A 9527-nucleotide genomic window follows, 5' to 3' on the forward strand; every position below is an offset into this window, starting at 1 on the left:
TCTGTGAAAAATGCCAGTGGTAGTTTTTTTTTTTTTATTTTATTTTTTTTTTTGCGGTACGCGGGCCTCTCACTGTTGTGGCCTCTCCCGTTGTTGAGCCCAGGCTCCGGACGCACAGGTTCAGCGGCCATGGCTCATGGGCCCAGCTGCTCCGCGGTACGTGGGATCTTCCAGGACCGGGGCACGAACCCATGTCCCCTGCATCAGCAGGCGGACTCTCAACCACTGCGCCACCAGGGAAGCCCGCCAGTGGTAGTTTGATAGGCATTGCATTGAATCTGTAGATTACTTTGGGTAGTAGAGTCATTTTCACAATGTTGATTCTTCCAGTCCAAGAACATGGTATATCTCTCCGTCTATTTGTATCATCTTTAATTTCTTTTGTCAGTGTCTTATAATTTTCTGCATACAGGTGTTTTGTCTCCTTAGGTAGGTTTATTCCTAGGTATTTTATTCTTTGTGCTGCAATGGTAAATGGGAGTGTTTTCTTAATTTCACTTTCAGATATTTCATCATTAGTGTATAGGAATGGCAGAGATTTCTGTGCATTAATTTTGTATCCTGCTACTTTACCAAATTCATTGATTAGCTCTAGTAGTAGTCCGTATGTGTCTCTATGTCTGAAGTGGGTCTCTTGTAGACAGCATATATATGTGTCTTGTTTTTGTATCCATTCAGCCACTCTGTGTCTTTTGGTGGGAGCATTTAATCCATTTACATTTAAGGTAATTATTGATATGTATGTTCCTATTCCCATTTTCTTAATTGTTTTGGGTTTGTTATTGTAGGTCTTTTTTTTTCTCTTGTGTTTCTTGCCTAGAGAAGTTCCTTTAGCGTTTGTCGTAAAGCTGGTTTGGTGGTGCTGAACTCTCTCAGCTTTTGCTTGTTTGTAAAGGTTTTAATTTCTCCATCAAATCTGAATGAGATCCTTGCTGGGTAGAGTAATCTTGGTTGCAGGTTTTTCTCCTTCATCACTTTAAATATGTCCTGCCAGTCCCTTCTGGCTTGCAGAGTTTCTGTTGAAAGATCAGCTGTTAACCTTCTGGGGATTCCCTTGTGTGTTATTTTTTCCCTTGATGCTTTTAATGTGTTTTCTTTGTATTTAATTTTTGACAGTTTGATTAATATGTGTCTTGGCGTGTTTCTCCTTGGATTTATCCTGTATGGGACTCTCTGTGCTTCCTGGACTTGATTAACTATTTCCTTTCCCATATTAGGGAAGTTTTCAACCGCTCTTCAAATATTTTGTCAGTCCTTTTCTTTTTCTCTTCTTCTTCTGAAACCCCTATAATTCAAATGTTGGTGTGTTTTATGTTGTCCCAGAGGTCTCTGAGACTGTCCTCAGTTCTTTTCATTCTTTTTTCTTTAGTCTGCTCTGCAGTAGTTATTTCCACTATTCTATCTTCCAGGTCACTTATCCGTTCTTCTGCCTCAGTTATTCTGCTATTGATCCCATCTAGAGTATTTTTAATTTCATTTATTGTGTTGTTCATCGTTGCTTGTTTCATCTTTAGTTCTTCTAGGTCCTTGTTAAATGTTTCTTGCATTTTCTCTATTCTATTTCCAAGATTTTGGATCATCTTTACTATCATTATTCTGAATTCTTTTTCAGGTAGACTGCCTATTTCCTCTTCATTTTCTTGGTCTGGTGGGTTTTTATCTTGCTCCTTCATCTGCTGTGTGTTGTTCTGTCTTCTCATTTTGCTTATCTTACTGTGTTTGGGGTCTCCTTTTTGCAGGCTGCAGGTTTGTAGTTCCCGTTGTTTTTGGTGTCTGTCCCCAGTGGCTAAAGTTGATTCAGTGGGTTGTGTAGGTTCCCTGGTGGAGGGGACTATTGCCTGTGTTCTGGTGGATGAGGCTGGATCTTGTCTTTCTGGTGGGCAGGTCCACGTCTGGTGGTGTGTTTTGGGGTGTCTGTGGATTTATTATGATTTTAGGCAGCCTCTCTGCTAATGGGTGGGGTTGTGTTCCTGTCTTGCTAGTTGTTTGGCATAGGGTGTCCAGCACTGTAGCTTGCTGGTCGTTGAGTGAAGCTGGGTGTTGGTGTTGAGATGGAGATCTCTGGGAGATTTTTGCTGTTTGACATTATGTGGAGCTGGGAGGTCTCTTGTGCACCAGTGTCCTGAAGTTGGCTGTCCTACCTCAGAGGCACAGCACTGACTCTTGGCTGCAGCACCAAGAGCCTTTCATCCACACGGCTCAGAATAAAAGGGAGAAGAAAGAAAGAAAGAGAGAGAGAGAGAGAGTGAGAGTGAGAGAGAGAGGTAGGGAGGGAGGGAGGGAGAGAGCGAAAGAAAGAAAGAGACAGAAAGAAAGAAAGGAAGGAAGGAAGAGGATAAAATAAAAAAGTAAAATAAAATAAGGTTATTAAAGTAAAAAGTAATTATTAAGGAAAAATTTTTTTAAAAAGAAAAAAACGGATGGATAGAACCCTAGGACAAATGGTGAAAACAAAGCTATACAGACAAAATCTCACACAGACGCATACACATACAGACTCACAAAAAGAGGAAAAGGGGAAAAAATCATAAATCTTGCTCTCAGAGTTCACCTCCTCAATTTGGGATGATTTGTTGTCTATTTAGGTATTCCACAGATGCAGGGTACATCAAGTTGATTGTGGAGCTTTAATCTGCTGCTTCTGAGGCTGCTGGGAGAGATTTCCCTTTCTCTTCTTTGTTCGCACAGTTCCTGGGGCTCAGCTTTGGATTTGGCCCCGCCTCTGCGTGTAGGTCACTGGAGGGTGTCTGTTCTTCACTCAGACAGGACAGGGTTAAAGGATAAGCTGCTTCGGGGGCTCTGCCTCTCTCAGGCTGGGGGGAGGGAGGGGTGCGGATGCAGGGCAATCCTGCAGCGCCAGAGGCCGGTGGGACGTTGCACCAGCCTGAGGCGCACCGTGCTTTCTCCCGGGGTAGTTGTCCCTGGATCCCGGGACCCTGGCAGTGGTGGGCTGCACAGGCTCCCCAGAAGGGAGGTGTGGATAGTGACCTGTGCTCATACACAAGCTTCTTGGTGGCGGCAGCAGTAGCCTTAGCGTCTCATGCCCGTCTCTGGGTTCCGCGCTGTTAGCCGCAGCTCGAGCCCGTCTCTGGGGCTCCTTTAAGCAGTGCTCTTAATCCCCTCTCCTTGAGCACCAGGAAACAAAGAGGGAAGACAATGTCTCTTGCCTCTTCGGCAGGTCCAAACTTTTTCCCGGACTCCCTCCCGGCTAGCTGTGGTGCACTAACCCCTGCAGGCTGTGTTCACGCCGCCAACCCCAGTCCTTTCCCTGCACTCCGACCGAAGCCCGAGCCTCAGCTCCCAGCCCCCACCCTCCCGAGTGGGTGAGCAGACAAGCGTCTCGGGCTGGTGAATGCTGGTCGGCACCGATCCTCTGTGCGGGAATCTCTCCGCTTTGCCCTCCACACCCCTGTTGCTGTGCTCTCCTCCACGGTGCCGAAGCTCCCCCGCTCCGCCACCCGCCGTCTCCGCCCCCGAAGGGGCTCCTAGTGTGTGGAAAGCTTTCCTCCTTCACTGCTCCCTCCCACTGGTGCAGGTCCCGTCCCTACTCTTTTGTCTCTGTTTTTTCTTTTTTCTTTTGCCCTACCCAGGTACGTAGGGAGTTTCTTGCCTTTTGGGAAGTCTGAGGTTTTCTGCCAGCATTCAGTAGGTGTTCTGTAGGAGTTCCACGTGTAGATGTATTTCTGGTGTATCTGTGGGGAGGAAGGTGATCTCCGCGTTTTACTCTTCCACCATCTTCTCGATTCTCTTGGTTAAAAGTTTTTACAAAAATGAGTTTCTTAGTCAATAAAATAAAATAATTGAAGTAATGCAAATAAAAATGAGACAAATAAGTCTGATTAAATATGAGATATACATTAAATATGATTGCCTGAGAAGAATATCTCCTCTGAACATCCCAATAGTTGAGACAAACAAGTAAATAGTATTAATTCCTTAATTTTGATTGTTTAAAAAGATGAAGCTATATGCACTTATATAGTGCATTAAAACAATATATTTGATTTGTTAAAAAGAATTCTCTTTGACAAGAAATATTAATGAGCATGAGTTTTAATTGTTAATAAATATTTTATTAAGATGGTAAAATAATAATGCTTTGAAATGTTTCAAGATAAATCCAAAATAATGTAGTTCAGGTGATTAACTTCAACTGTGTTACTGGAAAATTAACTAGATCCAGGGACTAGATGCTCTGTAAAGAGAGCATAATAGTTTTGTTCATACAGTATCAGTAATAATGACTATAAACTGGGTATGTAATAGATATATTTTTGGATAAATAATAAATAATCTACATGAGGCATGGCAAACTGATATTTTAATGAATTTTCCTCAAATATTAAATATCTCATATGGAATTCTGACAATGATTGAATGTCAGATCCTTAAAGATTAAGATATTTGAGAGCAGATACTATTCATTAACTCTATGAAGCCAAGTAAAAATAAATAGATAAGTAACCTTAAGAAAAGTACACCACCATATATTTTAAATGAACTTTAATTTTTAGAATGTATATTTTTGAGATTTATAGAAACATTGCAAGATATTGCAATCTGTTGTCATATACACCTTGCACAAAATTTTCCCTATTGTTAATATCTTACATTGGTATGGTACATTAGTCACAGTAAAGAATCAATTGATTCATTATCATTGGCTGAAGTCTATACTTTAGTCATAGTTTCTTAGTTTTTATCTAATATCCTTTTCTGTTACAACATGTCCCATCCAGGATACAGCATGACATTTAGTTGTCAGGTCTATGAAGGCTTCTCTTACCTGTGATAGTTTCTCAGACATTCCTGGTTTTTTAATGACCTTGACATTTATTAAGAATAGGTATTTTATCTAATGCTCTTCAATTGGGATTTGCGTGATGTTCTTCTCACGATTACACTGGGGTTGTGAATTTGGGGGAGGAGAGTCACAGAGGAAGAGTGCCATTTTCTTTCCCTCATATCAAGGTCACATGCTATCAACAAGACTTATCACTATTGATGTTAACCTTGGTAACCTGGCTGAAGTAGTTTGTCAGGTTTCTCCACAGTAAAATTACTCTTTATTCTTTCCCCCTTTCCATAATGTACTCTTTCTAAAGAAGTCACTATATGCAGTCCACACGTATGGAGTAGAGAGATATGTGCTCCCATGCTAAGGGCACAGTATCTACATATGTATTTGGAATTCTGTTGCATGAGAGATTTATCTCTACCCTTCCATTATTTATTTAATCTTTTATTTGTATCAGGGTGGAATCGTGGATGTTTATTTTATGCCTGGGTTATAATCCAGTTGTACTTTAATGATTTATTTGATCTAATTTTTTCCTGCTTTGGCTGTTGGGAGCTCTTTCTGTGGAATTCTCTGTTAAATTCTGTATTACTTTTGCACACCTCCATCAGTGTGTGTAGTTTCTTTCTCTCTCTCTCTCTCTCTCTCTCTCTCTCTGTCTCTCTCTTTTGAGCATTTCCTTACTTTCTGTCACTATAAGCTACTCCAGGCTCATTTGTGTATCTCCTGCGCTGGTCCTAGAATTAGTCATTTCTCACAGGAGCCCTGGTTCTTTTTATTAAAGAGTGGAATCAGAAGCCAAGGTCTGGGTGCTGGGTCTGCTTGTTGCTATGAGGGTATCATGATTTCTAGGGCCTCTCAAGTACCAGAACAAGGAAATATATGTGTGAATACTAACCTATGTATACACAGAAATCCATAAATATCTCCATCTGTATACATCTGAACTTAAGTTAAATACGAGTTCATACTGTGGTCTTCAACTCTGTTTGATTACTGCATGGATTATTCTGGTTTCCCCCTTTTGCTTCTCTGTAATCTCTCACTGCTATAGTGAGAAATGTGGCTTTCCCCATCAGTCATACATTTACTTACTTTTCAATACCAATACAGGCATATGTGTATAGGAATATCAGAATTTTTAATCCATAACCTCATGGGACACGCCATTATCAGCTAGAGTATGGTGCTGATTGAAACTTTCTTTTGTTTTTAAATTGACTTACGTGATTCATTTCCAAAGTGCCTTTGGTCAACACATTTTCCCTTGTTCACTTCAGTGACGTCATTTCAGACATTTTCAATACAGTTAGATTGTTTTGCCCTATTTTACATTCCTTCCTGGGATCCCTCAGCCTACTAAGTTATTTTTTTAATTTGCATACATTAAGGTTTACTCTTTGTACTATAAGGTTCTATTTATTTTGACAGATGGATAACATCATGTGCCCACAGATACAATAACATACAGGATAGAGTCACCACTCTAAAACATCCCCTGTGTTTCACGTATTCAAACATACTCTGACAACCACAAATCCCTGGGAAGTATCAATCTTTTTACTGTCTCTGTAGTTTTGATTTTTCCAAATTTTTATTTAACTGGAATCATATAATATGTAGCCTTTTCAGATTGGCTTCTTTCACTTAGCAATATGCATTTACAGTTGATTCATGGGGTTTTTTTGTGGCTTAATAACTCATCTTTTATTATTCAATAATATTGCATTACATTGTTGTGCCACAGCTTGTTTATCCACGTATCTATTTATGGAGCTATTGGTGGCTTCCTTTTTAGAGATTATGAATAGAGCTGCTATAAATATTCATGTGTAGCTTTTTGTGTAGGCGTAACATTTCAGATCAGTTGGGTAAGAATCTAGAATCTTGATTGCAAGATCATGTGACAAGATTACATTTAGCTTTGTAAGAAGCAGCCAAATTGTCTTCCAAAGTCTTGCATTTTACATTTCCTCCAGCAAAGAATTAGAGTTCCTGTTGCTCTGCATCCTTGCCAGAAATTTGTAATACCAGTTTTTTGTGTTTTTGTTTGTTTGTTTGTTTTTGCGGTACGGGGGCCTCTCACTGTTGTGGCCTCTCCCGTTGCGGAGCACAGGCTCTGGACACGCAGGCTCAGCGGCCATGGCTCATGGACCCAGCCGCTCCGCAGCAGGTGGGATCTTCCTGGACCGGGGCATGAACCTGTGTCCCCTGCATCGGCAGGCAGACTCTCAACCACTGCGCCACCAGGGAAGCCCAATACCAGTATTTTTTTAACTTCAGTTATTGTAATAGTTGTGTAGTGGTATTTCATTATGGTTTTAATTCAAAATTCTTTATAACATATGATGTGGAGCATCTTTTCATGTTTTATTTTCCATCTGTATATATTCTTTGGTGAGGTCTCTGACTGCTCTTTTGCCCATTTTTTAAATTGGGCTGCTTGTTTTCTTATTGCTGAGTTATAAAAGTTTTTTACATATTTTGGATCCAAGACGTTTCAAAAATATCTTTGGAAAGTGCATTCTCCAAGTCTGTGGCTTTACTTTCAATCCTGATGACAGTATATTTCACAGAGCATAAGTTTGTAATTTTAACGAAATTCAACTTACCAGTTTCTTCCATATGGGTTGTACTTTTGGTGTTGTATCTAAAAACTCATTATCAAACTCAAGGTCATCTAGACTTTCTCCTATGTTTTCTACTAAGAGATTTGCATTTTTGCATTTTAAACTTAGATGTATGATTAATTTTGAGATGCTATTTGTGAGAGGCATAATGTTTGTTTGTAAGTTTATTCTGTGTTTTGAATATTGATGTCCAATTCATCTGGTAGTATTTGTTGAAAAGACTGTCCTTTCTTTATTGAATTGCCTGTGCTCCTTTGTCAAAGATCAGTTGCCTATATTTGTGTTGTTTATTTATGAGCTCTTTTTTCTGTTCCAGTGACCAATGTTTCAATTGTTTCCCCGATGCCATGCCATCCTATCTAAGATAGCTTTATACAAAGTCCTGAAATTGGTAATGCAAGCCCTCTACTTTTATTCTTCTTTAGTATCTTGTTGGCTATTTTGGGTTCTTTGCCTTTGCAGTCAGCTTGTCAATATCCACAAATAAACGAGTGCTGTGATTCTGATTGAGATGGTGCTGAATCTATAGATCAAGTTGGGAGAAATTCATATATAATAATTTCAAGTCTTCCAACCCATAGGCATGAAATATTTCACCAGTTCTTTACACCTTCTTTTTTTCTTTCACTAGAATTTTGTAATTTTGTGTGTATTGATTCTGTATATATTTTGTTAGTTTCATACCTATGTATTTCATTATTTTTGGTGTTATTGTTTTTTTTTTAACTTCAGATTCCAGTTGTGCATTGCTGGAAATAGGAAAGCTATCAACTTTTTGAATATTAACCTTATATCCAATAACTTTGCAATACCTGCTTATTAGTTCCAGGAGATTTTTTTTGTCAATTCTTTGGGGTTTTTAAAAATCATACTGTCTATAAACAGAAAAGTTTTATTTCTTTATTTCCAATCTCTATATATTTTGTTTACTTTTCTTGTATTAATAGACGAACTAGGTCTTCCAGTAAAATGTAGAGTAGTGGTGAGAGAGATGACATCCTTGTATTGTTTCCGATATTAGGGATAAAGCATCTGGTTTCTCACCATATGTTTGATGTTAGCTGTAGGGTTGTAGAAGTTTTATTTCAAGTGGAGGAAATTCTCTTCTACTTGTAGTTTTCTGAGTCTTGTAAAATCATCAATGGGTGATATTTATTTTTTATATTATTAATTCAATGGATTATATTGATTGTTCATTATTGCTATAGTGTTGATATACAGCCTTGTATAAGTGGAATAAATTCCACCTGGTCATGGTGTATAATTCTTTTAATCTAGTGTTGAACTCAGTTTCAGTATTGTCTGGAGGATTTTTGCACTTCTTTTCATGAGAGGTGCTGGTTTTCTATTAACCTTTCTTGTAATGTCTTTATCTTATTTTGGTGTTATGAGAGTAATGCTGGTGTTGCAGAATGAGTTAGTAAGGGGTCGCTTTGCTTTTATTTTTTGGAAAAGATTGTGAGGAATTAGTATCACTTCTTCCTTAAATATTTGGTAGAATTTACCAGTGAAAGCATATGAGTTTGATGCTTTCTTTTTTGTAAGGCTATTAATTATTGGTTCAATTTCGTGAACAGTTATAAGTCTGCTGGGATTATCTATTTCTCCTTGTATGAGTTTTAGGTGATTGGGTCTTTCAGGGAACTAGTCCATTTCATCAAATTTAGTGTATTTGTGAACACAGCATTGTTAATAGTATTCCTTTATCACTCTTTAATGTCCATGAGATCAGTAGTAATGAACTTCTTTTATTTTTGATATTTATTTGTGACTTCCTTACTTATTTTACTGGATTGCATAAGTAGAGGTTCAGATTTTACTTTCATTCATTTCCTCTTATCAATTTCCTGATTTCAAATTCATTGATTTCTGCTGTTTTTAAATTATTTCTTTTCTTTAACTTAAAATGGTCTTCTTTCCAAAATTTCCTAAGGTGAATGCTTTTAATTATTGATTTCAGATCTTTCTATTTTTCTAAAATATGTACTTCTAAAGCATTAGAACTAATCTCCTATAAAGTTTGACCTTTTATTTTATGTTTCATAAGTTCAAATATTTTTTAAAAGTTTTAACTGAGAATTCTTCTTTGACCCATATAC

This window comes from Grampus griseus, assembly GCF_964374135.1.
Source record: "Grampus griseus genome assembly, chromosome: 4".
Taxonomy (NCBI): domain Eukaryota; kingdom Metazoa; phylum Chordata; class Mammalia; order Artiodactyla; family Delphinidae; genus Grampus; species Grampus griseus.